Source organism: Perognathus longimembris, chromosome 19 (genome assembly GCF_023159225.1).
Source record: "Perognathus longimembris pacificus isolate PPM17 chromosome 19, ASM2315922v1, whole genome shotgun sequence".
Taxonomy (NCBI): Eukaryota; Metazoa; Chordata; class Mammalia; order Rodentia; family Heteromyidae; genus Perognathus; species Perognathus longimembris.
In genome coordinates, this window is record NC_063179.1 from 6,374,684 (window position 1) to 6,400,909 (window position 26,226).

Genomic DNA, 26,226 nt, shown 5'->3' on the forward strand with positions numbered 1-26,226 from the left:
AACAGGTACACACACACCTGTGCACACATCCAGCAGGAATGCTGTCTGATCATCTATTAACTCTCCTTGAGGCAACTCCCAGAACAGGTTCCTGGAAGGCTCTCCGCTTCCAGGTGGCCTGCCCTGATTCTTATTTACCTTAGAGATTGTTTTTGTTGGATTCTTGTCTCTTTGTTCTGGGAGGATATTGGCGGCCTGTCTTCTTTCCTTCTTTATTTTCTTTACTAAAGTTATCATGGATGTTGGGTTAATAGGGTATTTTTTAGCTCTCTTTTTGCTTGGGAGAGATAAGGTAAATTGTGCAGATTCTTGAGCAAAGTGGTAGTGTTATTTCACGGGTGACACATTTTTCTCTCAGATGAATGGCAGACGCTTATCTATTTGACTCTAATAAATGCCATGTCTAGCCAATAAATTGAAGCTTATTTTTAGATAAAGTTCTCTGCTTTTGTATTTTTACCTTGCATTTTCCTTTCCTTATGTCTTTCCCCTGACCATTTGGCAGCTACGGAGAGCACGAAGTGAGGTTTGTGTGCATTCTGACCCTTGCTCTGATTTGATTGGCCACCCTTTATGAGGTCAGCTGGGCATTCCCAATCTGGCCTTTGGTTTCAGCTCAATCAAATCAAATATTTTACTTTCATCCTTGCAACCCAGAACTCAAAGTCAATTTTGTGCAAGAAAATGAAAATGTACATATTTTGTTCATTTTTAAATGATGAAAGTGAAGTCTGACTATGGCTACACATTAGGAAGGAGACAGCCACCAGCCAAGAGAGATATATTACTTATTATTTTTTACTTGAAAGCTTTTTGTCACTGCAGGGCCGGAACAGCTGGAACAGATGTTCTTTAGGGCTGTAGTGTTGACTATCAAAATACATCTGGAAATGAATACATAGGAGAACCAATAAAATAATAAGTTTGATTTTATATTTCAATGTAAACTATCAAGTCCAAATAATGAATTCAAATGAAACCTAAAATTATTTGGGGGGGGACATTGACCATAAACGAAAGAAATCATTTTTGATTGTCATTAAGTTTCTACTTTTATATATAAGTATCACCAAGTACAAAAGCTTATAGAGAGTGGAAGTATTGCATTTGATTTTTTTTTCTGCCCTGGTTTCATATAGCTTGTTTCCTGAATTCCAGATAGAATTCTTCTGAAAGTTTTATATAGTCATATTTTTTTCATATGTCCTGAATGTAAGAAGCATTGATTTTTTGTGACCTGCTTATTATTTTATCATAGAAAAATATTTAAATGGGCATATACCTGTTTCTTTGTCTTTATTTAAAATGTAAAAAGTTAAAATTTTTGTAACATTTTGTCTTTGCAGCTATGTGTCATCAGTTCATCTGCACATACTGGGATTTAAAGTCAGTCAGAGCCTTGCACTAGCAAGAAGAAGCTCTACAACTTGAGTTACACTGCCAACCTGGACTGCAATAGACCAGGTTTTAATTTCTTGTATTATTGGGATAATAGGCAGGCGTCACTGTACTTAGCTGTTAGTCAATGTAATTAATTTTTTATGTAACTAAGTTTACCTGGTCACCTACTCCAAGCCCATATGCCATGTTCATAGGTGGAAAATGCTTTTCTCTCCTTCAGTCAAAGAAAAACTGTTGCTGCTAACCTTTCTCATTTGCTGTTGCTGTGAAATAAGCTTCATAGGTAAAGGCTGAACTTTTATTTATTTTTTAATGACTGAACTGAAAGATGATCAGTAAAGACAATAGATAGATAGATAGATAGATAGATAGATAAATAGATAGTGTTAATATATATGGTTATATAATATATGGTCAATGCGTGGTATAGTATATTCTCCAGTTTAAATTTATTGCTAAAAATTATGAACTTTAAAAAATCAACCATGAGATTGAGCCCTTTCTGTACATAGTTGACTTCTTAAATTGCTACCCAATTTGTCAGAAAATAAATTTCAAATGATTTTTATATTCCAACACAGATAATAAGTTTAAAGTAAGGAGTGAACATGACAATTTCAGTCCTTTTATAATTCTTGCGGGAGGCCTATGCAGTTGAGTAAGAACAACACGATTTCCCTAGAATTTCTCAAGGAGAACGACTCTGAGACAGCCTGGCCTGGGCTTTCTCTAGCGTGACCGCAGGACCAGGCATGGGCCTGCCTGGGAGGGAAGGTGGCCCTGAGCTGCTCCCCTTACATATCCTTGTCCCTGCATCGCCTCTGTGAACAAGCCAGGTCCAGAGCTGAAAAACCATTCATTTGGCAGAAGAACTGGGTTTTTGTCATTAGAGCTTAATGCCAGCATTAAGTCTTTAATGCCACGTGTTTGTATGAGGTCTGGCATGTTAGTGAGTCCACATAAGAGAGGTGAAGGCGCCTCAGAAAGCTCAAATAAGCCGGCTACCTGTGCTCACACCTGTAATCCTAGCTACTCAGGAGGCTGAGATCTGAGGATCTTGGTGTGAAGCTAGCCCAGGCAAGGAAAGTCTGTGAGATTCTTATCTCCCATGACGCACTAGAAAACTGGAAATGGCACTGTGGCTCAAAGTGGTAAAGCACTAGCACTGGGCAGTAAAATCTTAGAGACAGCACTCAGACCCTGAGTTCATGCCCCATGACTGAAAAAATAAAGAAAAGAAACGAAAAAGAAAGCTCAAACAATCTTCAAAGGTAAAACCCTGGCGTCATAGATGTGGAATTTTGCCATACACATATTCTAAAACTGTATCACAAAAATAATTTGAAATGTTTCAGGGCTAGAGAATTTTGCACTCTGGAGAATATGAGATCATGTGATGTTGCTTGGTTTTTCTTTTTGGTAGTACATACCAAAGAGGAACGTGTGAAGGTTTCACAGGGGCTGTAATAAGTTACTGGTTTTCTTAGGAACTTCCTATTGGCCTTCTGTGAAATGAATTCCATACTATCCTCCACAACGGATGTAATGGAACTTGAACTCTTAGCACCAGGGTGTAATTGTGTTTGAAGGAAAGGTTTTGAAAGAGGTGATTAGAGTTAAATGAGACGCTGAGGGATGAGTCCTAACTCAATGCAAGTGTTGTCTTTTGAAACAAGAGCCCAGGTTTGCAAGGCCTGAACATAAAATGGCTAAGGACACAACCAACACCCCCTCCAGCACCTTGAGTTTAGACTGCCAGACTCCAGAATGACAAAAGAAAATTTCAAGTTTTGTTGGTATTATTTCAATCTGATTACCAATCAGAACAAACAAACAAACCAACCAAAACCCACAATAGGTTTTGCGCTTCTCTATACTTGTTACTTTTGATACAAATTTTAATTTCTTTGACTTAATGTGGACACGTTGTCAGAATTTTAGAGTTCTTAAGAATTTTAAATTTTTTTCCATAAAGCATGGATTTTAAATTATGGTGTATTCTTCTTTACTTATTGTGACAGTGTATTTTTGTATACCCAATTCAATGTACTTCTTATTCCATAACCGATGATAGTTATATACAAGTCATACTCCTGTGCATGAAAAATCCCCTGCCAATGCCTTCTCCAAGGTTGCTGTCAGATTTCTTAATAACAGGAAGATTTTTTCCATGTGTTTCACAGATTTCAATTAGGAGGAATAGTAGCTTTGACAGAAATACTGACATCTCTTTTCTTTGTGTGATAATGAGTGTAATTTTAAGTAAATACCTTGCTAAGTGTGTTAATATTTGATCTCTTTGCCATCAGCCTTGTAAGAAAGACAATTAGGAAGAAGACACAAAAGTGGAATTGTTTTACATTTCACATCTGCTGATGGAGACAGCACCTTTGCAAAGCTTTGCTACGGAGTTGATCTTCTTAAGATTTATATTCTAATAGACCGTCAAGTATCTCCTTGCCAGATGTGAGAGTTGAACTTTGCCAAATTGGTTACAATAATAAAGTTTTCTAATGCTCAATATCTTGGAATTCGCTGAAAGAATTGTTTCCTTGTCTTTGGAAATACTTATCAGAACTGTGTATGTATGAATTCAGTACATGTATTTCTCATTAATCTAATACTCAACCATATCCCACCCATTTTAAGATAAATCTCCTATAGAAACTGCAATCTGTTGTATGCGTTTTTTTTAAATGAATTTTCTTAGAGTGTGTTGGGAAATTGTACAGTCTATCTGAACAACGATGGGATTTTTCACGATTTTGATGGTTAGCCCTTATGTTGCTTTATTCCTCCAGATAGCTGTAACTCTGTGCTCACTGAGAGAATCACCCCTGAGTGATTCTGGAAGCTAACATCATCTAAGCAAACAGGTATATGTTTTGAAATGGTGCTGAAATGCAATCCAGCCTGCAAGGCGAGAGCAAAGCGAGCAAGCATTCTTCAACATGAGGAGGCAAAAGAGAAATGAAGTGCAGGCACCAGAGGCTTATTTGGTTGTAATGGTAGTGATAATATCTCCCTTTGTGTAGGGGAAGAATCCTAAGAAGCATTGAAATAATTTTAATTATGATCATTCGATGTCACAGGATGAATCAGCCTATCCACACTTGTAAGAAATGGAGGGCTTTATTGTCCGCATTATCAGAACATTCTTTTGAATTCACGTATTTTGTCTGTGAGACCGGCTTGCAATCTAAATAGTAGTTATATTTTCTTAAAATCAGGCATTTTAACATTGATGTTTTTTGGAAAAAAAAAAAAGTATTTTTTGTGCGTGCTAGTTCTGGGGCTTAACCTCTAGGCCCTGGGCACTGTCCCTGAGCTGGTTGACTCAAGGCCAGTGCTTTGCCATTTGAGCCCAGCCCATCCCCATTCCAGGTTCTTGGTGGTTAATTGGAGATGACCTTCATGACCTTTCCTGCTTAGGCTAGCGTCCAGCTGTGATTCTAAGATCCCAGCCTCCTGAGAAGCTAGGATTACAAGCATGAGCCACTAGCACCAGACTAGAAAAAACAATCTTTTAAGAGATCCATTTATATTTCGTTTCACTGGTTATTATGAATAGCATTTTCTAAAACTTCAACAAAATATACACTAGTAAAATGAAGTTAATCTTACTTTGAAAATAAAAAGTTAAGTATGTTTGATTTCATGTTCATTTATTTTTCTTATTCAGTAATTTTATTTGACCTGTATATTTCAAAAGTTTTACTAGATTTACATTGTTCTACAGTTTAAAATGAAGTATATTTTCTAGCAGTGCTTGAAAGTTCACCACAAAATACCTTATTTTTTAAAAAAATTGAGATGGTTTATGAATACAAATTCAATAAAAAAGTGTTATCATCATATGTTCTAGTTGCAAGTTATAGACAAAATTGTAGTGAAATCTCATTCTTATTAGCCAAACCAAAAAAAGTTTAATTAATCTAATTAGTTAAACCCAACAAGTATTTAGAAAATACCTAGTAGAGAGTCAGCATCATGTTGAAAATGCTATTAAATTCAGAAATAAATTTAGGAACAGATTATTCACTTAATATAATAATACCTAATACAATAATATTTAATTATCTAGGAAAAGAGATGCCATATATCAATATGTAATCATTTTAAATGTTCTTCAACATACATCTCTATGATTCTTTGATTTTAATTTATATCTGAACTGAAACTAACACCCTTTGTTGCATAAGTGTAATGAAATAATAACTAGAATGAAGACTATTTTCTCCAAAACAGTAATCTCTTTAAAGAGATAAACATAATTAAAGATATCAAAGTCATAGTTTATCAACTAAATTCCAAAATTTTTCCTTCATTACTTTTGAAAGCGTAAATAGTAGACATTTATTTTTCTCATGCAACAAAGGTAAAGGTAATTGGAATTACATCAGTTGTTCCAGATTGTTGGGACAGATATCTCTGCAGGCCTTTCTTTTGTATTAGTACATTTTACAAGATAATTGGCTTCCTTTGGACATTTTACATAATTACACCATGCACTTCACTTCCTATTACCACCCATCATCCCCTGTTGTCCCTCCGCCCAGCTGGTCTCCTCTCATTCCAAGCAGTCACCTCTTAGGGCCTTTAATGAAATGACTTTGGTCTTTAATGAATGATTCTGTGTATGAGAGAAAATACGAATCTGGCTTGCCTTTCTCAGTTTGTTTAACAGGGTGCTCACCTTTAAGATCTACCCATTTTTTTTCTGCAAATGGCAGAACAACAAAATTGCCTTCTTCTGGGCTGGGGATATAGCCTAGTGGCAAGAGTGCCTGCCTCGGATACACGAGGCCCTAGGTTCGATTCCCCAGCACCACATATACAGAAAACCGCCAGAAGCGGTGCTGTGGCTCAAGCAGCAGAGTGCTAGCCTTGAGCGAGAAGAAGCCAGGGACAGTGCTCAGGCCCTGAGTCCAAGGCCCAGGACTGGCAAAAAAAAAAAAAATTGCCTTCTTCTGTACGGCACAATCATTCACATTAATACATATATATACATATCATATTTATATAATTCAATCATGTATATATTAAATCTTTATTCTTTGGCTTAAAGGCACTTAGGCTAATTACATCTTGGCTATTTGAGTAGTGCTATAACAGACATGGGTGAGACTGTATTACTTTCATATGCTGACTTCAATTCTTTTGAATCTATAACCCCACATGATATAGTTGTATATTATAGCTCTGTTTGTACTATTTTGAGCAAGTACCACACTGCTTTCCCTTGCCTGCACTAATTTACATTTTCACAACTGTGTGTCATGCTCGGTTTTTGCCCTATACCCATACCAACAGCTGTTGCTTCCTTTTTTCATGCCAGCTAGACTTACTGGATGAGTTGAAGACTCAATGCAGCTTTGATTTGCATTTTTCTTTGCTAAGAATGTGATGATTTTATTTTTCATTTAGTCATTTATGCTTCTTTCTGGAGCTCTCTGTCCAATTCATTGCCCACTTATTCTTTTGATGTTGAATATTTTGAGTTTTATATATAATCAGAATATTAATCCCCAGTTAGATGGATAGGCATAATTATTGTTCCTTCATTGTATAGACTCTTTCTTTATTCTGGTAATTATTTCTTGTGCCAACCAGCAGATTTTCAATTTGATGCAATCTCAGTTGAAATTCTTGCTCTTATTTTCTGAGCTAACAGAGTCCTACATAAAAAGGTGTTGCTTATGTCTATAGTTTCAAGATTTTTTGTCTATGTTTTCATAAATCAGTTTCCGTGTTTTAATTCTTCCATTAAGGTATTCGATCCATTTGGAATTGATTTTTGTACAGGAGGAGAGGGGTCTAATTTCAGTATTCTAACGTGGATATCCAATTTTATAAACATCGATTTTGAAGAGGCCGAGTCTATTACACTTCATAAACACAGCACAGGAATAAGGGAAATGAGAAGAAAAGAAGGTAGAAAGGAGAAGTGAGTGGAAGGTGGTGATTTTTAGACTCACCCTAGTGTTCTTTGTCCCAGGAACCAGCAGCAAACACTCAGGCACACAGCTGTGAAGAAAAGTGGAAGGTAGTGAGCTTGGGAAGAGACAAGTCCAAGTCCAAGCAGACAGTGACCTCAGGAAAGAGTAGTATTACAGATCCTTAGCTCTATCAAACATGGCTGGTTATGTGGTGGCTGTAGCCTTTGTGCAGCCTGGGAAATGGGGAAGGTGCTTTCCTGTGCTCAGCGTGTCCCTAAGATCACAGCGCTGGGCAGGGAATATAGGAAGACATTGCTTTCTATCAGGACTTTCAGAAAAGGCCTGAGACCAGGCAGACCAAGCACCTGCAGCGGTGCCAGAGGCAGCCAGCTACATTCCCTTGCCCCTGGTTCACATTCCCGTGACTGCCAGGCTCCCATGCACATGACACAGGTCTCTGGGTGCCCATAAGCACTATTGCCCAGGAAGGACTTTTTGCAGACCTTTTGTCAGCTCAATAGCTGCTCTGGATCCAGAGACTTAACTGACAGTGGATGACTGAAGTCACGCTACACTCAGGCAAGTCCCAGCAGTGTGATGTGGACACACACCACAGGACCATTGACAAAAAGCTGCAGACTAGAGACTGGCATGGGTCATTCACTATGTGGGAAAAGCTCAGAAGCCATGTGCCTTCTGCTTGGTAAGGAAGAAACTCTGACTTTTAACTTCTGTCTTTATTGTGTGCAACTCTGAAGCTAACAAAATCCTTCTTAGAGCTCCTGAATGGAGGGAAATGAGCCAGGTATTTGTTCCTGTATAATTCTATAACGGGATACAAAAACCACCTATCATGTGTTCAGCTTGAACTATTACTATGTTTCAGGGCTTCCTCCTATTTAGAAACCCAAATAGCAGTGACATAGTGATTATTATTCCTGGCTCTGGCAATTTCTTTTATTTTGCCTCACTTAGAAAAACTTTCAGATGTGGAAGTTAGATCTAAATGATGAACACATAGATAAATATATACAGACCCATATGCATATATACCCCAAAATATTAACTAAAGCTTGGTATACACAAGGGAGGATTACGATGATAAATTTCTTTGAACAACTCACTTACAGTTTAACCAAATAAATACCAGGAATCTGGAACATATATTCTTGTGGGAGGGGATGTGAAGAAGAAAGGAGCAGAAGAAGAAGGAGAGAGGGAGGATGGGCAAATTGTAATCATAATATTCAATGTACATACATGAAAATAGAATCAGGTACATTAGGGAGATCAGTGGAGCTGCGAGAAATGGAGGAGAATGATGGAAGGGGTGACATGATGAAGATACATGGTACCCATGAACTTATAGGTTGAATTGAAACCCCATTGTACAACCACTGAAGGATAACAACAGTGATAATAAACGTAACTAATTTATTTTTTTATTTTTTCCCAACACCATTTTTTAATAAAATAGAGGAAAAAATCCAGAAATTCATATGGAACAATAAAAGATCCAGAATAGCAAAAACAATCCTAAGCAGAAAGAACAGTGCTGGAGGAATTATAATACCAAACTTCAAGCTGTATTATAAAGCTTTAGTAACAAAAACAGCTTGGTATTGGCATCAGAACAGGCCTGAATACCAATGGAACAGAATGGAAAACACAGAAATGAACCCACAGAGCTATGCCCACTTAATCTTTGATAAAGGAGCTAAAAAAAATAGGATGGACAAAAGATAGCCTCTTTAACAAATTGTGCTGGCAAAACTGGTTCAACACCTGTAACAAACTAAAACTAGATCCTTATATATCACCCTACACCAAAATCAATTCGAAATGGATATGAGGCCTTTGTCCATTGTATGGCTGGTAAGATGTTTTCCCAATCTGGGAATTCTGAAAAGTAATTTATTTCTGGTGGTCATTTTCCTGTGTTCAGGACTCGGTCTCTTCTTCACAGTTTTCTTCCTCATGTCCAGATTGACATCCAGAATGGGATGCCAATAAGGAACATTCCACAAAGGCTGACATCTTTGCCTAAAAGATGTTGATGTAAAACCTAACCTTGAGAATCATATGGTGTCTCTTTCTTTGCACATTATTCATCAAAGCAAAGTGCAGAGACATTTCAGTTCAAGGGAAGAGAAAGTAGATTTCTCTTTTTTTGCATTTTGATTTTTAGTGGCAGATTGTCATTATAAATCATATGCAAGAGGGGGGGTGATCTTGTAATCATCTTTAAAGCAATGGGTGCTAGGTGTCATTTTGTCAGGGTAGCTCCCTCTGGTTCAGGGAAGTTCTTGAAGGTAGGCCTATCTGTGAGCAAAGCTTCCTGCAGGTAGGAAAAGCAGTGCCTTGATGCTGAAGGCCTACGGCATGGTGCCAGAGCAACCACTAACACTGTCTCCACTTCCCATTTTTCTTCCTTAAATCTGTTTGGGTGCCAGCAACTCACAGATGGAAAAGTGTAAAGAATGCTCTCCTCAGAAGAGTTTATACACACATATCTTGACACTGTTTCTGGCAAGAGTGTGGAGAACATATGGGAAATCATTCTTAGGGTGTTAGACCAAAGAAGATAGAATGAAGATGATGACTAGTTTCATTATTCTGTTTATTCATAGAGGGCTAGAGCTTTGATAAGTTCACTTCAGGGACTTTAAGTTTCTGTTAGACTGTTGATGTGTACAGCCTCTTTGCAATCAGAACCCGTCCAAACATATATGACTAGATCTCACCCACAGATTTCCTAGTTACTGAAACATGGGTTAGGAGTTTGGCACTGCTTCTAGAGTCATTCGGCTCTGGCTCTTGGCTCTTTACATATTCATCTTTGGTGACATAATCCTTATCTGGAACTTAACATAAACGTGTAAGCACTTGCAGGTTCACAGTGGAAGTGAATTCCTTGTGATAATAGCTCTCATCTACCAAGGGCCAACTCTTTTCAGATGTGGTTCTCCTCAGGGATGTTTTCTCTTCTTTGAGGCTCAAGTGAGAACTTTGGATGTTTTGATAGGTTCTTAAAACTGCCCTGAATAAGTCCAACCTGCCCAGGATAACAAATGCTCAATAACCTCAATGTATGTGGATTAATCACAAAACTGGATGACTTTATCCAAGGCAGGCCATGAGTACCAGGGGAATGGAGGTCTTAAAGACAGAATCTTTATAATTTGGTACAGAATCTTATAATTCTGTCTTAATAGTCATTGTAACCAAAGTCCTGTGTTTCCAAGACAGAATTCACAGACTTGCCTTTCCACGATGTTCCCATTTGTGGATAAATGGCATGGGCAGCTTAAGAATGGGAGACTAGCAGTTCCTTAGCATGATACACAAGAATGAGTTTGAAAATGAGGGTGATGGAGGAAATTCATCGTTCACAGTCTACTCAGCCAGTTCCTTTTCATAACCCAATCCAGAAATCCAGAGGGTACTCTGCACTGAAGAATTTCCTAAGACTCTGGAAGTGATGGCCATGAGCAGGAAATTTCTATTGTGGCGGACCAATCCCCCCCATGGGTCCAGGATTAATTGTGTGATGGTGGCTGGACACATTGGTCACAATACCCCAGGACTGGTGTGAGCAACTTGATAAGATGCTACGTGACATAGACTCGTGGAAGAAACATCTAGATGAAATCATCATGGTAAGGAATCATGACTTTTTACCCCCTTCTTAGTCACAAACCGTTTCAAAGGTGAATTAATTAGTCATAAAGAAAATTTAACTCTTGGTCAAAATATGTTTCCAAATACACAAAGAAGTTTCTCTCCTGAATGTCTCCATGTAGTATGAAAATGTGAGCTGCGGAAAGGAAAAATGACCTGCGCTTCCCATAAGCGCACAGAGAGTTTACATAAATGGTGAGATGAACAGTATAAATTTAAAAGAATTCTTAGGAAAGTTTGATAATGGGTGCCATTCCAGCATTAATATGTGGGATACCCTCAGTGTGTGCTCAATGAACATAGGAAAGCTCACTCTGAATGCTTTCCTTGCCTGCATACACAGTTGGAATTGAAAGAGGCCATAGAACTAAACATTTAACTCCTAACTTCACAAAATTTTATCTGTTTACAAAAACCTTATCACCAGAGAAGTGAAGGAAATTAGAACTCTAATCAAAACTGGAAAATTTCAAGGACAATGTCTTTTCCCCTCCCTTTTATATCTTAACTAAATTACTTGATAAATGGTGTCAGGATTAGAATCATCATTGGAGAAAATGTTAGTAGATTTTGATGTCAGTTACAGATAATTCTTTTCCAGATGTGTGATTTCATTTGGCAAGAATTGGTGCCAAATCTAGCATATGATAAGTGATTATTTTGCTGGTACTTGGGTTTGGATTTAGGGACTTGTGTTTGCTAGGCAAGTCTTCAATCACTTAAGCCAAACCCCCAGAGCAGGACATAGTATTTTTGGCTTTAAAAGTATTTTTTCCTTCTCCTTTAACTAAGAAAACTACAGCCAACTTGCTTTTATCTTGCAAAAACAGCACCGTTTAAAATATGTCTGTATCAAAACAGTAACGATGTTTGCATCTCTCTTATAGTCATCCACTAGGATCTTCATCAGCCTGGTATTGTAGAAATCATAACAATGGACATGCTTTATAATATGCAGCTACTGACTGGGATGTTGAATAGCAAAACTAAGTGTACTGGGTACCAGTGATTCACTCCTATCATCTGATACACTCTGTGGACTGAGCAGTGGAAAATTGTGCTTTGCAATGACTCTGGGCAGAAAAGTCTTCAAGACTTCATCTCCTAAAATACCAACAAAAAAGCTAGACTCTCTCAAAATGGCAGGCTGTTTGAAACTTAGGAATTGTTCAGTTTTGGATTCTTTTCATGTATTATTTTTTAGGCTATTGTTCTTCAAGGGTAACTGAAACCACAGAAAGCAAAAATCATTCCTAATATTGTAAAGGACTGAAACACCCATACACACACACACACACACACACACACACACACGTATACACTATATGTATGCCTAGGAGGAATTAACCCAGAAATACAGTGGAGGGGTATGGTTCAAGTGATAGAGCCCTTGCTCTTTTGTTAACTTTAATTTTATTGTCAAGGTGATATGAAGAGGGGTTAGAATTACATATATAAGGTAGAGAGTACATTTCTTATCAAACTTGTTACTCCTTCCCTCATTTTTCTCCCATTTCCCCTGCCCCTCAACTCCGCTCCCCTCCAAGTTAGACAGTTTTATCTTAATGGGTAGGGAAATACGTTTGATTATCTTATTTTTGTGAAAGAATAGATGTGTCAGAAGTCTTCATCAGTAGTAATTATTGGTTGGCCAGCTGGCCACCCCCCTGGTAAAGGCTACCTCCACTGAAGTAGGAATCCAAATAAACATATTGACAAGTGAAATTTTTCTTGTTAAATAAATTCAGGCACTCTCCCAAGCCAGCATGGGGTCATTCAGTGAACTCAATTACAAAGAGGTGTGGGCTACCAATGGGCTACACAGATATTATTTTGTACCATCAAGAGTAAATTATCTTCTGAACCCATGGAGTGACCCCCAAATATAAAAAGCAAGATGTATTTGATAGGTTGACATAGGATGCTTCAAAACATAAATGCTCCTGAAACCTCCAACTCCCAGAAATAAATAGATGGACATAATCATGATTTTTTTTCAAATTAAGAACTGAGATTTTCTCTTATTTTTCTCTCATCATGGTGACAAAATAATGAAGGGTGTCACTATGTTAGCTAAGTTAACTAATTTTGTTTACTGAGTGGAATTTGAGGCATTGTTTAAAATTCAAGAGGTTAGATGGAAGAGCCCTTTCTTTCTCATATGTAATAATAAGCAAAGGAAACAAGTGACATTTATGGCTTGGTTTATCCTGCCGGGGGGGGGGGGGGAAGAGAGAAAGGATGGGGAGAGGAAGGGGAAAAGATGAAGTAGAGAGGGAAAGGAAGAGAAGTGAGGGGGGGGGTGAAGATCCACTCACGTGGAGTAATTGCTCTGCCATTGACTTTAGAGATTCTTCAAATGGAAGGATGGTGCTACTTTCTCTATATTAATCAAATGTATATATCTTTTTTGTGTAAATGTTCATGTGCTAGGAGTACCTATTATAGTAAAATGTTTATCAATGGAAAATAAAGTATTTGTAACTTATTCAAGCTTAGACAATTACTAATTATGATTCAAATCAGAGCCTAGTAACTTACTACTGAGATTTTATAGTAATATATGTGAAGAAAAGATAATATCTTTATAAAAATTTAAAAAAGTTCAACAAATTTGGGCTTGACATGCCACAGAATTTTATATGCTGACTCAAAAGGACAGTTTAAATCCTTTGGAATATTATGCAGATTAAAGTGTAAATCTTGTTCAATTTGACTTTGAAAAGCTTTAAATGACTATCAAACAGATTACATTCAAAAATGCTTTTAGAAGTGATTAATAAAATTACATTAACTAAGTCTTAAATGTGACTGAGGGCTTAGTCTGCTCAGCTGATTGATAGAACACTAATCAGATTTCTCAAAGAATGCCCTAGAATTATAAATAGAATCACATAATTTGATGCCAAAATGGAAATAGGTTTTTAATATTTTTATTGCTATAAATGAAAAGTTATTTTAACTCTAGGTCATTACTAGAAGTCTTCTTTGGGCATCAAACAGTTCCTGATTTAATAAAAAACAATTCTGAAGCTAACCAGTGGCTTTTTAAATATGCAGACAGAAAAAGCAGAAAGCAATGACTGGAGCCAAAAATCCTTTAGGATGTAGAAGCGTCTGCAACTGTACAGTCAGGTCATTCACTTTTCTCTCCCTTCTCATCAAAATCAGTGCCTTTCAATCTTGGACACCAGGTGTACTAACAGCTCCCCTCTTGGGGGTTTTATCCTCCTGTCTTCCTGTGACCTGCTCTGCCTTTGTTGTTGTTGTTGGTTGTAGTGGGGTTCGCAGCAGTAGTTTCTGAGGTAGTACTGGGGTTTGTACTATGAGGCCATGGCACCACAGAGTCACACCCCAGCCGTTTTTGCCATGAGCTAATTTTAGGATAGAGTTTGCTTTCCACTGGGCACTGACCTGCACTGAAGTCCACCAGCTTTGCGATTCCTCTTGCCAGTGGGATCCCAGAGGCGCTTCCCTTCCAGGAAAGCTTTTCTGCTGGAGTTGCCCGGCCTTGCGATGATCCTCCATGTACATAGACCCTCTCACTTCAGCCTGAAGGACAGGCACCTGCTACGGTGCCAGACTCTGGGGTGAGGAGCCAATGTCGCCGTGTGTGTGTGTGTGTGTGTGTGTGTGTGTGTGTGTGTGTGTGTGTGTGTGTGTGTGTGTAGCTAGGAGAGCCTGGACTTCACTTGGGCTGTGATTCTTCTGTTCTCCATACCTCAAGTAGTTCCCAACACAGGCAACAACCACAAGCGCCGTGTCTCCTTCTCAATTTTAATCCTCATACAGTCAGTTCTGAGAGAGACTTTTCCTAAAGCTGACATTTCAATGATTGCTACAAGGCAGGAGAACCATTGTGCTTTCCCACTCAATGAAAGCACTAACCACTGGAGGAGAACCTACTGGTTTCCTGTGGCTTTCAGCCCTCAGGAAGATCCATTACATGGGAGGGATTCCAGGGCTGCCTGTTTCAAAGCCATACTTTCTATCTTCTGACTCCAAAGTCTGGAATCTTAGCCAGGAACGTGTGCAATTCATAACACGAACATGAGTTGATAGAAATAAATAATCCATTATCATAAACCAAGAAGCTCATTTTCAGTGCAAAACAGGGAAAGACTGGCATAGGTTATCAGTACAGGAAAATAAAGATGCTTAATGGAATGAAAACGGCTTTCATTAAGACTCCATCTCAAACCAATCCAAATGGTTATTATTAAGTAAACAACTTATTCTGGAGAGGATGTGTGGGAGGAAGAACCCTTAAACAGTGGTGATAGGGATGTGAGCTAGTTACGACCACTGCGCCACTACAGAAGGCAGTAAGGAGGTCCCTCAAAAAGTGAACAAAAATAGACCTCCAATGACGTTGTTATCTGGCATAGATGGGAAGCAGTGTAAATCAACATATGAATGACACCTGTCCACCCATGTTTATCATGGCATCAGGGAATATTTCCTTCATTAGGAAGAAAAAAGATCTTTCCCATAGATCATCCATCTTGTCAAGTGTCTGCCTTTTTCATGAGACTGCCTTTATTGTGCAATAATCCACAAATATATGATACAGTTGTGTTTTCATAATATTGTACCTGATGGAACAGAAATGTCAAAGTGCAGTGTAGTTTTATTGCTGCATAGAAGAAGCACAAAAGAGTGAATATATAACTTTTCTATAGCTCCACATAAATAAACTAACACACTGAGGAAAGAATAGTAATAAAATCTTTTCATTCAGGTCACTATGATTTTCATTCTCAAGTATTTTTATTACTTTCATTTATGTTGTTTTTTGTTTTTTTTTCTCTTAGCACCTGTGTTTATAATCAATTGGTAATATTAATAAAATCATACATTAGATATTTTAAAATGTATCAGTGAAACATGGAAGTCTTTTTTGTGTGCGTATAGAATTATATCTCTTAATTCAAACCAGTGATACTTTTTCCTATCAGCTTTTGACATTATCAGTGGACATCAAAATTTCTCTTGATTTGGAGTACAGAAAATGTTTTATTTGGGGTAGAATTTGAAACTTTGAGTCTAGCACATAGATAGGGTATTACTTTGTTACTAAGAAAAAACAAAAGATATCAGTGAATTTGTTTCTCCTGTGCTTCCTAATATATAATGATATGCACCCAGAAAAGTCTAATTAGTTTCAAAACCTTCCTGATATAAACTCCCAAGATCTGGTGACAGAGAGGAAAATTCTAGACAATCTAGACAATTCTTTCATGGTTTGACACTTATAGTGGGTTTTCATAGAGAAAAGAAGACAGAATGGGTAAAACTTTGACAAGTATATATTTATTGAACACTTCCCTTACTTGTGAGTTATTTTCACCTAAATAACTGAGGCACATATCTTAATTAAAGTCTCAGTGGGTACCCAGAGGCATGCTACTGGAGCAGCAATGGGAACTACTTGGGACTTTGGCCAAATGGTCATTCTGTAAGTGGTTAATGTCAAAGAGTAAGGTGAACTTTACAGTTCTTGTGGGGGCCCTGCTTCTGGCTGAAGTCAATACTGATAAATCCTGGTAAATTTCTGGGAAGACTGAATACTGTGAATCTTGGATATTATTGTGGGATGTATTTATAAGGTCATTTTAAAGTTTAGTGCTATGTTTTGTCTTTCTAATATTACATTTTGCTTCTTCTCTCTGCTATAGGAACATATTTTTTTTCTGGTTTCTCAGTGTGTTCAGATTTTACTTCTGATGAATGAAAAAGTCAGGTCTATTTTTAGATGTCATACTGCTTACCTTAATACTTTATGGAAATACACAAAGCCTACCCAGATGAGAAAAACAAGGCTATTCATTCTTAACCTGTTATTCCAAGGGAATTGGCCAACATCCCCTGAATTAGGCAGAGATTCAAGGACAATGGGAGAGAGAAATAATTTCTGGTGTCAAGTAATGCAGGCAGTGTACCTGATAGGAAAAGCATGCATGAGAGAGACCTAGGCCCACCAATTAGAAGCTGCTCCGCCCACATGAATATACCAGTGTATGTTTGGCTTTGTCCTCCTGGTCTTATTTTGACACAAGCACTTCAATGAGGCTGCTCAGTGAGGAATCAAGTGTTTGGTAATTTTTGCTGATTGTTGCACAAGTCAATGTTGAGCCTCCTGGAATTCCAGTGGAGATGGAAATGGGCCTTTTTGTCACTGCCTCTCATCAGGCAGATGCCTTCAGTGGTTAAAGCAGATAAGAGTTTAGTTTGCTGAGTTAGTTTTGGTAAAAGATGGCTATCAGAGAATAAAACCAGAAGTCAATATGTGTAAGATCTTATCTAGCTAGAAGTTAAGGGATCCTTATTTTTCATGATACTGGGATTTGCACTCATAGCCTCACACATGCTGGGCTGGTTCTTTACCAGTTACACCATATTGAGTCTTGTTTCTGATTGGTCATTCTTACGATAGGGGCTTGCTTCCCACCTCGGTACATTCTTGAGCCTTCGTCTGCCTACTGAAGTTTCTGGGATTACAAACTATATGGTATCTACATCTCCTCTGTGGAGGTGGAGTGGTGAATTTTTTGCCTGTACCTTACCAAACTCAATGCAGTGCTCCCATTCTCAGCTTTGCGCATAATTAGGATTCCTGATGTGAGCCACCAAGGAATACTTTCCTAAGTAATTTAGTTGTTTACACAAGAGAAATGAGCAAAACTTACCTATTCAAAGTCAAGATAGGTTTCCTCTGTGAGCTGTTGGGAATGAAAGAAGATATAAAAGGGAAACTAGTGTCTGCTTTATTAATGTTGCTCTATTTCTTGATTGGAGTTGTGTCTATATGATTATTATTAATTAACTTGCAGAAAATCACCAGGTTCTATAACCACGATGTGCGTATTTATTTGCATGCTACTTAGGTTAAACAATAATAAAATACAAGTATAAGAAGATGGTAGGAGTTAAATTGTAAAACAAGAATACTGAAATGCCTTCTACTTCTATCAAAGTTTACATATTATCTCAAATTTTTTTAAAAGTATAGTTCTGACCAGTGAGTGTCATACTGATAGGTTAAGAGCAAATAAAGTTATGGGAGTGTCCACCTTCAGGGGCAATTTGATTTATGCAATATCATATGGCAGTAAGGAAATGAATAAACATTTAGTACTGAAGCTTAGGAATTGAGTAGCCATTTGGAAATAAAACGTGGACAATAATGAGCATGGTATATAAGGAATTAAGGAGTAGGTGAATGAACAAGAGATGAGAGGGAGAGTGTAGTCAAGAATCAATTTATATTTTACAAAATTAAGAAGAATGAGGGAAGGCGTGGGTAAGGGAGGAATGGGTGAGAATGTTGAAAGGGGTGACAATGATTAAGATATATTTTATTCATAAACTGCTTCATTAAATGCCAACTCCTTTGTCCAACTACTTAAAGATAATAAAAATAATTAAATAATAGGAGATACATGATTTTTATTTTTTCTTTGTTTTGCCAGTCCTGGGCCTTGAACTCAGGGCCTGAGCACTGTCCCTGGTTTCTTTTTTGCTCAAGGCTAGCTCTCTGCCACTTGAGCCACAGCTTCATTTCTGGCTTTTTCTATATATGTGGTGCTGAGTAATCGAACCCAGGGCTTCATGTTTGTGAGGCAAGCACTCTTGCAACTTGGCTGTATTCCCAGCCCCAGATACATGAAATTTTAAAATGAAAAAAAAAAAGCAAAACTTAAAGGCATGGTAGAAAATCATTTACATTTTCTTTTAAAAATCTCAAGGTAGTAATTGGCCCTCAAGAATGTCATACATCCTTGAAACTATAATAGGAAGCATTTTAAAATTTTACAACATAAAATAATTCCTAAAGATAAAAATACCAGAAGTAAGGTAGAAAGCAACAGAGATATAATGTTTACAAAATTATATCACACAAAGGGATAACACACTTGAAATACATGCAGTCTGGTCAATCTATAATACAAGAACCATGGTCCTTGTTAGAAAGAAATGGCCAAAGATATGAACTGACAGTGCAAAGGAAAGGAACTGCAAATTACACTCAGTAAACCTTTCACAATAAGATAAATGTGTCTGGTGGCAAAGATTCAGAATTTTTATAGCACAGTATATCTGCAAGTTTTCAGAGGAGAAATTTTCACAAAATTCCACTGGGAATCTATTGACAAAATCTCTGTGGAGAAGAAACTGAAAATGCTATCAAAATCTCAAGGTATCTACAATTATAGATTATTCCTCAGAATTTGTTTGTTTGTGATACTGGGATACACCTCAGAGTACAACATACCGATATATTAGTTCTCTTGAAAATTAAAATATCTTTGTACAAATCTCATTGCAACATGATCTGATAAACAAAGAATTATAAATTATATTCATTATTATAAATGTTAAAAATATATAGTATTTGTGTTTATATATTCCTATGCTAAGATATTCTAGTATGTTCAAATATGTGTTTATTGTTCTACCTGACCTCTATCATCTTTCTAGCTCTCTTTTTCTTTTTCTTTGCCAGTTATGGGGCTTGGACTCAGAGCCTGACCACTGTCTGTGGCTTCTTTTTTGCTCAAGGCTAGCACTCTACCACTTGAGCCACAGTACCACTTCTGGCTTTTTCTATATATGTGGTACTGAGGAATAGAACCCAGTGCTTTATGTATACAAAGCAAACACCTACCACTAGGCCATAGTCCCAGTGCTTATTTACAATTCTTTTATGGCCAAAGATGTTGAACATTTCTTCATGTGCCTATTGGCCATTCTTATTTCTTCTTCAGGAAGGTCTCTCTTAATTCTTTAGTTCACTTACTAATGGAGTTGTTGTTTCTTTGAGGATTGTTTTCTTGGGGGGTTTAATTTTTTGAGTATATTTTAAATGAGAGGCCCTTGTCTTCTGTATAGCTAATAAATTTTTTTTCTTATTCTGTTTTCTTTCTATTTATCTTCATAGCTTGCAATGCAGAAACTTCAGTTTGATGCAATCGTACTTATCTAGTCTTTATTTGATTTGTTGTAATAACCAGAATATATCTATACATCTACAAGTAAATGCAATGGATAGTAAAGACAAAGTTGTACTTGGGCATGACTAGTTAAATAGCATTCTAAGCAGTCACACATTGAGAACAAAGGAGGATATTATTTGGAGAGTATCATAATGGCTCAATAACTATATGTATATGACCGTGTAAAATGATGTTTATTGAAATGAACTCCAAGAAATAGAAACAAGAGTGTTTTTTCTTCTTGTGCTATTTGAAGTTAATTATTTTTTCTTTCCTTTTTTATCTTTTGGTTGTCACTGTTTTTGATTTCTGAACCCCTTGTCTTTAATGTTGTTTATTTGATTTGGGAAAGGGAAGGGGAATCACCAGAACAGTGGGAAAAAGGATGAACCAATTCAACAGAGATACTCATTAGATACTATGTTGGAAATGAACCTTACAACTTGAGGGGAGATGGGTTGGGAAAGGAAAATGTAGGAGAAAATGAGGAAGGGGATAATACTGTTCAAAAAGAAATGTACTCATTACCTGACTTATGTAATTATAACTCTTCTGTATATCATCTTTACAATAAAATTTAAACTCAAAAAGAATAAAGAAAATGCCAAGATGAGATTTCGCTGTATGGATTAATATCTTAGTGTCAATTAAATAAATTAGGAAAATTAGTTGGGACAAAAATATATTCAACCAACCCTATTATTTTAATGTGACAAATGGGAAATATATACAAAGTTTGCTATGAGAGAAAACCGAAGTGCAGCAGCTTTATTTCTATGAATTGAACATATTTGATACGAGTGCTTTGGAGGCCATCAATCTGAAGAGAAGAAAGGACTGCTTTGAATAAATAAAATGGTCAGATTTAACCAGTTATTGTTTTTTAATTCAGCAACCTTAGTAGCACCATCATTTTTTTTTTTTTAATTTCAGGGGATTGTAGCACTATAGATGTAAATTTGCCTCCCTGCGCCGTCTGAGCTCTATAGAACTTGCCTTCCTATGGTCTCACATCCAACCCACCTTCTCCATTCAAGGCATCTACACGGCCTTTGCAGATGGTTGAGCATAGCCCCATCTGCTTCAGAGCATTGGCAGGAAGAGGTGGGGCTCCAGAACGAAGCCAGCTAAATTGAACACTGGTTTGCTGCCATCTATCACATATCAAGTTACAGTCTGCCAACTTAATAGCCTGGAGCAACCTTATTAACATTACCATGAGATTAAATTTTTCTATGAGTGAATAGTGATCTCATTTCTTACATTTGGGATTACTTTTCATGTCTAGCATTAAGGGTAAAAAATCACAATGAAAATAATTGTTTATGGACAAAAACACAAGCCTTGCATGTAGAGAAAAAAGACACCCATCAAAAAGTTGTCACTGTGTTTTTAATGAATGATAAAAACTAGTTGGATGTCTATCACAGGAATAGTTGCTATATAACATGTTGAGGGAAAAATTCCAGTTTTGTAAATGGGAGAATTACATATGTCCAAAAATATTCATGTATGATATAATTTTTAAAAACTCATTAAGTGAAAGATAAGATGCTAACCATTACCATACAAATTAGTCATTCCAGTTGATCAATGCTATCTTTGGTGAAGGTAGGGGAGGTGGATATTGAAAAGGTGCTGTATCTCAGGCATCAATCAATATGATCACTGAAAAGATGGGAACAATGATCTGTCGTAGTTCCCTTTTCTGTGATTTTACCATTTCCTGCTTTTCTGCTCATTATTCACCTAAATGACGTGTATATGGGATGTTTAAGTTTTATTCATCGATGTTACCTCAATTAAGCCGTTAAACATAACATAATTAAAATCATTTCCTAACTAATTTCATTCTGGTAGTTTACAAACATTTAAACCTGTAGTAGCTCAACAAATTGGTCAAATGATGCCCTCACAGGGAGGAAGTGAGGTCAGCTGTGTGAGTTCCTCAACCAGACTCCCTGGGACTGGAACCTGGCAGCATGGGACATGTTAAGTCACCTTCTCATGCCTCAATGACCTCATCTTTTCAAGAATAGGAGAAGCACACATTGTTAGTGCCAATAATCAGGCTGGTTCTACAGACATTCCTTTAACTATATCACACTGTTAAAAACTCACTGAATATGATAGTAATAGCTTTATGTATATATATATATATAAAGAGATTTTATTCAACATCTCATTTTAAATACTAACTATAACCATGAAAATAGTGTTGCTGACTTTTAAAGCTGTAGTCATGTGTAAAGAAGGTTCATGCTGGGCTTTGGATGTACATTCTCTTCAACCTCTGGATTGTGGAAAGCTGGTCAACTTTGTGAGCATTTTCCTCTCCTGTTGGACTCACTTCTGTCATCTTTGGCCGGCTGGCTGTTTCTCTAAGACATGTTTGGTGGGTGACACTAGCCTAAGTTTATCCTTTGAAGTCTGTCACTATTTTTCCATCCATTTCTTGTTATTTATACTCTGGAAGTAAAAGTTATTTAAGTTTTCTATTCCTTCATTCGGGCAATTTACTAACCCTCCCCTTTCTGTCTTGGTGCCATGAAACAAAGGGACTAGAGCAAGTTAAACCTAAACCAGCCTTCTTTCATATTCCCTAATATACAGGGCCTGAAGAGGAAGTTCTTTAAGTTCATCTGGAAGTTGAATAGATAAATGCTGAGAAGATTCAAGGAGGGAGAAGTTGTCATCATAACAAAAGGGCATGAGGTAGTGGAGAGCAAACTCTCATGGTAATCAGCCTGTGCCTAGGTGCATTGTTGCTCAGTTAATTCCTCTCATTGAATGCAAATTTCTTCAAAAATTGCACTGTGGAAAAAAATCAAATATGAATTCAAATATCAATTATCTGAGTTCCAACGAAAGGTTTCTCATTCTCCATGAAGATTTCTCTACCTGCCTCCTATAAGGAAGGAAGCACTCAAGATTTTGATTAATGAGTCATTTTTTTTAGATCCCATCTCTCAGTGGATGGTGGTACTGTCAATTTCTTCCATAGTAACTGAAACAGATTTGAAACATGTCAAATGTATAGACATCTCTCTAATCCTTATTCTCGAATGCAGCATAAACCTCCTATCTAGGACAAATGATTACAGGATTAGAGGATATTTCTAATTTTTTTTAAGATGAAGAAATTCTCATGATGTTTATAGTAAACAAATGAAACAAACTTTGCCAAATAAATGCTGTGTGAAGTTTACAGTGCATCTGTGGTGGAATGATGATCAACAACACCTATGCTTCTCTGGAAATGAGCCGGTAAAAGTGTTCTTTCTCATTCTGGAATAATCTTTAGAGAATTAGTGGCAGGAACATCAAATACAAAGCATGCAGCCCACTTTCTATGGACTTAGAACTATTGCAAAACAGTTCCCATCCCAGGACATGCACACATAGTTTCTGTGTGCTTTTAGATTTATTTCCTCATACTTGACAATTATGAATAACCTTTGAAGGGCAAAGGAAGTCCTGTGTACTTTTGGAGAATTTCCCCCTAAGTTGAAAGAACAAGTAAATATCACTTGAGCCTACAGATTTAAAATTCTGTGCCAGAAAATGATGAGAGGAATTTGTTCCTGTTTTCATATCCCATATTGCTTCCTAAAGTGTTTCTTTAGAAGAGGACCATGGATGACACTGAATTGCTTTAAGACTTTAGAACTTTGAGAGATCACTGTGCTTCTATTGCCAAATTTTATTTCCTATAGCCTTAGTTCTAATTTTCCAAATTGATCAAATCACTTTGAAAACAGGCCAGGCATCTTCCTGGTGTGACTAAAGCTCAGAGTGAGGCCCTAGGTCCTGGGAAATTGAAAACTGCAAATCAAAAGAGAATACAGTGACAAAAAGACAGCTCTGGCCTCTCTGGGGCATTTGAATCTAAAAGAACATGAAAAGAAAACATATTCTATTGCTCTTTTAAAGAATACTCACAGTTTTATAATTCCAAATGGATCCATTATGAAAAATGGGTCTTATTCAAGCTTAAGTGGAAAAAAATCAAGTTTAATAGATAAGTTAAGGATAATCATGATATGTCAGAAACACAAATGGTCCTAAAAAAACTGACAGGACCAAAATAGAGACCTGTAATGGGAAGTGAGTCCATCAAATATACGATATAGACGCAAATCTATTGCACTGGGTTTCAAATATTGTTCTTTATCAGGCTTAGCCTCAGCATTATTCAAGTACAATACAGAATATCTTTTGCCTGAGCGCCTGTACAGCCCACCGTAAATCACAGGCTTAAAAACATCCCCTTACTGGTACAAAAGGAAAGATCTCGAGCTCCAGACATGGTGGATAAAAGGTGCTTAAATTCTGAAGGGAGACATATTTAGATAACAAAAACTGTCTATTTCAAACCGCCAGATGCGACACTAGTTTACTTCTAAATCTTTATATTTCTCAGTGGGGCTTGAGATATTCACACAGCCCAGTGCGCCATCTGAAAGCTGATACATTCTGGCTCAGGAAAGGCAAAAAGAAATTGATGATCCATTCACAAAAGGATGTTTCCATATTCACAGACAAGCTGACATTACATATGTACATATATATGTGTTGTTAGGTATGTGTGTATATATTATATTATATATGAAATACACATATCATGCTTTTATATGTTTGCCTAAGAGATTGGTTCTCTCTGTCACTATCTGTGATAGTTGCTTTAGTATACCTTAAATATCTTCTCATTAGAGGTGGGAAGTTCAAAAACTAAAACCCTGCTGGGTGCCAGTGGCTCACACCTGTAAGCTAAGACCTGAGGATCAGAGTTCAAAGCCAGTCTGGACAGGAAAGTCTGTGAGAATCTTATCTAACCAATAAACTATTCAGAAAAAGCTGGAAGTGACACTGTGGCTCAAGTGGTAGAGTGCTAGCCTTGAGCACAGTGAAGCTCAGGGACAACGCCCAGTCCCTAAATTCAAGTCCCAAGCGTGGTGCAACAAATGAATGAAAAAAATCCTAACACCATCTAGGTAAAGTATAAAAATGGAAAAGAACACTTAGGTGTGTCTGAGCATTTTCACTTATATTCTTTATTAATAAAATATAATACTGAGCATGAAAATTTGCCCCTTGGAACTATCAATATATGCCAAAAATAAAAAAAGACAGGAAAGTTTAAGACGTTAAAAGGAGGGTATAAACAGGAGAGTGGAGGGTGAGCAGAGAGGTGAACGAGGATGTATATTATCCAAGGAGTTTGTGTCTATGAGATTGCAATAATGAGGTGGAGAGGAGGAGGGTTAGGATACAGGGCTGTGTTTGCTGTGATCTATGGCATTCTTGTATGTAAATATCACTCTGAAAACACCTTATACAGCTAGTGAATGGTAATGCAAATCATTTGCCAAGAATAGATTGATAATAAACATTGAAAAATTGGCCACTTTTGCATTGAGTCACAGGAAAGGGGGGAAGGGAGGGAGGGAGAGAGGGAAAGAGGGAGAGAGGGAGAGAAATGAGGGGAAGGAAGAAGGAAGAAGAGGAAGAGTAGGAAACAAGAAGAGATGAGACTATATAATGTCCATTTTTATAATTTTATTTCATTAACTTTTAAATTAAACTCAATTGGTACCTACAGTGTAAAATTGTTCATATTAATGGGGTAACATGAACTATTGTAGTTTGTGGTTCATGTATCTTTTATAATTTTTATCGTAATAGCTTAAAAAAAAAAAACAACTTGTACCTGCCTTTGTGGTTTTCTCTTTCATGAGCGACCTCATCCTAGCTCAGCACTTTTGCTCGGGCTGACAGTATACCATTGAACCCGCACCTGAAGCAGTGATCTCAGCGGCCCCAGCTGGCTTGGAGAGAGATCTTCCCTTAGAGGTTGGGTACCATCTCTGATTAGTGAATTTTAAAATGCTGGTGCTGGGATTCTTTTTTTTTTTTTTTTTTTTTTTTTTTGGCCAGTCCTGGGCCTTGGACTCAGGGCCTGAGCACTGTCCCTGGCTTCTTCCCGCTCAAGGCTGGCACTCTGCCACTTGAGCCACAGCGCCGCTTCTGGCGGTTTTCTGTATATGTGGTGCTGGGGAATCGAACCTAGGGCCTCGTGTATCCGAGGCAGGCACTCTTGCCACTAGGCTACATCCCCAGCCCCGGTGCTGGGATTCTTAAACAACACTTTCCTGGATTTAAAACTCTTTAGAGTTTGTGAAACCAATTTTATGCATCCAGTTGTGGAA